The following is a 3,686-nucleotide window of genomic DNA, read 5'->3' on the forward strand; positions in this document are numbered from 1 at the left end:
TTTTGGTATTTTGTTCGCTTGCCTTACTATGTTCTCGGACCAGCGCTGAGCCATTTTGTCGCTGGCGTGAATGGGACATGAGCGTATTCTTCCCTGGGGTGCCCAAAAGCCGCCTCCGTTTTAAAATTGCACAGAAACAAGGCGCAAAAGGCAAAGAAAAGGTGGGATTTGCACGAATTCACACCGCATTCTGGACAGTCCATTCCAGTCAATGAACGCCAGCGTAGGTCACCTTCTTGCAATTCCAGGAAAACTGAGGCAGTGGAGCACTGCCAGGAGAATTGCTTCTCAATAGGAGGGAGGACGATTGGTCAGGCCATCAGGTTTTTCCATAGTCCTCTCTTTTAATCGCCTTTGGTGCTTACTGATACCCTGTTTTCCCCCAAAATAAGACATCCCCTGATAATAAGCCCAATCGGGCTTTTGAGCGCATGGCAATAAGGCCAAGCGCTTATTTCAGGGTTCAAAGAAAATATAAGACAGGGTCTTATTTTCGGGGAAACACGGTCGTTGATTTGGAGTCTTACGGATTTCTGAATTACAGATTCCACTGTGGCTAAAACTGAATGTATCTTGCACCGACTACTCTCAGAAACTATCAGTGTGCATGATTTCCTCAAGCAAATGTGGCTTTTCCTTTGCGCACAAAAGCACATTTTTATTTTTGCTCAGTAGTTAGTCATAAGTGGGTTTCTTTACGTATTCTCTTTGAGTTATCAGCAAACGGGCTGAAAAACATTGCCTGCTGAGGCACCCCCAAACATTCACACACGTCACTTACCAAAATCCAATAAATGCAAACTATTCTAAAAAAAAACAAAAAAAAACAGGAGTCTTTTTTTTTTTAATAAAAAGTTTTTTTATTTTTCAAAATATAAACATTCCATCTTTCCTTAAACAGGGTGTCGTCTGGGTACAAATATCTTTGTGCAACAACCTTCAACATTTACAACATCATTCATATTAATATTAATTCACTACTCTTAAAATTACAGTATGTTAAACAGTTGAACATTATAAGCCTATTCGTTTTTCCTCTTAACATGTCTTCTAGTAAGAATACAATAATGATAACATTAAGCATAATTATCCTCATCATCATACTAACAATTATCATCTTATTTATACCTCTAACTCAACATATTTTCTATTCTTCTTTACTTCTCCTTTTATTTCCAGTTTCCCTTTTTATTCTCTAACCACTGATAAAATACTTCCTCTATCATACAATATTCAGTTCGTTCTTTCTCCTCGATTGCTAGCGTTAATCTGTTCATTTCTGCACATTCTAATATTTTCCTAATCACCTTCTCATCAATAGGAATCTCTTCCCTTTTTCCAATGTTGTGCAAATACAATTCTAGCTGCAGTTAGAACATGGATAATTAAATAAATGCGTTCTCTTTCTTATAACTTTCGGGGGAAATCCCCAGCAAAAAATATTTCTGGTTTTCGCTCAATGCGTCGTTTTATCATCTTTTCCAACTGCGTCTTTATTTTTGTCCAATATTTTTTTGGGCTTTTACACATGTCCGCCACATATGATAGTGAGATCCAGATATCTGGTGGCACTTCCAAACAGAAGTCTTAATTGTCATTCTCGGTGCCCACAGAATGCTTGGAGATCTCTATCTATCTATCTATCTATCTATCTATCTATCTATCTATCTATCTATCTATCTATCTATCTATCTCACCTTTCCTGCCATTTAGTTATTTGCCATTTATCCCATTTAGTTACCTGACTTATAAATAACTCAACGCAGCACACATACATACTACTTCCTTTCCTCCTCCTATTTTCTGCACAACAACAATAACAACCCTGTGAGGAGGGCTGGCCATAGAGTGATGGGCTGGAAAAGTCATCTTTCTTTCAGACCTAAGGGTAGGACTAGAACTCATGGTCTCCTGGCCATTTGCTCAAAGTCGCCTAGAGCCTGCTTTGATGTCTACGGCGGAATAGAAGTCTCTGTTTCTAAGCCAGCGCCTTAAGCCCTTAAGCATTTAAGCAGCTTATCAGGTATTGAATCAAGTCACCTGCCACACCTGGGGAACATCCTCTGGAAATCATTTGCAACCCATTGCACACCTGTGATGAACAGTTCAAAGAACTTTGAACCGGAGCGTCCCGAGTTATCTACCACCTCGGATTCAAAGCACGATGCGATTGTACAATGAAGGATAATTCCTCCATCTCCCAGATCGTAGAACACCTGTTCTACAAAAAACACAACAAGATCAAAGGTACGCTCACCTAGATAACAATATTTGAAAGCCACGGTTGTTATGGAGTCCATGAATCCCGTGTTTTACCATAAGCCACCTCAAGGCACGGAAGTCCTGCTGGTATAAAGATAAAGGTTCCCCTCAAACAGATGTGTTAGTCCCGTGATGGCGAATCTATGGCACATGTTCAACAGGTGGCACACGGAGCCATATCTGTGGGCACGCGAGCGTTGCCCTAGCTCAGTTCCAGCATGCATGCGTACGCCAGCCAGTTGATTTTCGGGCCTTTCGGGCCCACCGGAAATCGGGAAACGGGCTGTTTCTGGCCTCCAGGGGGATGGGGAAGGCCATTTTCGCCCTCCCCAGGCTCCTAGAAAGCCTCTGGTGCCTGGGGAGGGCAAAAAACAGGCCTACCGTGCCCACTGTACCATCGCATGCCAAAAGCGGGGGGAGCATGGGGGGGTCATGTGTGCATGCATGGGGTGGCAGGGCACATTGAATTAAGGGTGTGGGCACGCGCACGCTCGACCCCCCACACTCCCCCACGCTTTTGGCATGCGATGGCAAAAAGGTTAGCCATCACTGTGCTAGTCGTTCCTGACTCTAGGGGGCGGTGCTCATCTCCGTTTCAAAGCCGAAGAGCCAGCGCTGTCCGAAGACGTCTCCGTGGTCATGTGGCCGGCATGACTCAACGCCAAAGGCGCACAGAACGCTGTTCCCTTCCCACCAAAGGTGGTCCCTATTTTTCTACTTGCATTTTTTACCTGCTTTCGAACGGCTAGGTTGGCAGAAGCTGGGACAAGGAACGGGAGCTCACCCCGTTATGCGGCACTCAGGATTCGAACCGCTGAACTGCCGACCTTTCGATCGACAAGCTCAGCGTCTTAGCCACTGAGCCACCGTGTATAATTTATTTCAATACAGCCTAGTTTTGGTCTTCCTGTGGAATCACTTCCTCCAGCCAAAGTCTACACTTTGTAGAGCTAGCCGGATGGCTCGGTGTGACGTGTTATCCAAACCAATCTGGCTTGCTTGGCAAACCATGATTAAAATTACCCCAGCTGTTAGAGACCATCTGTTGACAGTTATAAGATCAAAACAGCCAGAGATGGGTTCCAGCAGGTTCTGACCAGTTCTGGAGAACCGGTAGCAGAAATTTTGAGCAGTTCGGAGAACCGGCAAATACCACCTCTGGCTGGCCCCAGAATGGGGTGAGAATGGAGATTTTGTAATGTCCTTCCCCCAGGAGTGGGGTGGGAATGGGGATTTTGCAGTATCCTTCCCCTGGAGTGGGGTGGGAATGGGGATTTTGCAGTATCCTTCCCCTGGAGTGGGGAGGGAATGGGGATTTTGCAGTATCCTTGCCCTGCCACACCTACCAAGCCACGCCCACCGAGCCACACCACGCCCACCGAGCCACGCCCACAGAACCAGTAGTAAAAAAAATTGGATTTCAC

Source organism: Pantherophis guttatus, chromosome 17, assembly GCF_059756535.1.
Source record: "Pantherophis guttatus breed Tessera chromosome 17, ASM5975653v1, whole genome shotgun sequence".
In the NCBI taxonomy this organism is placed as follows: Eukaryota; Metazoa; Chordata; class Lepidosauria; order Squamata; family Colubridae; genus Pantherophis; species Pantherophis guttatus.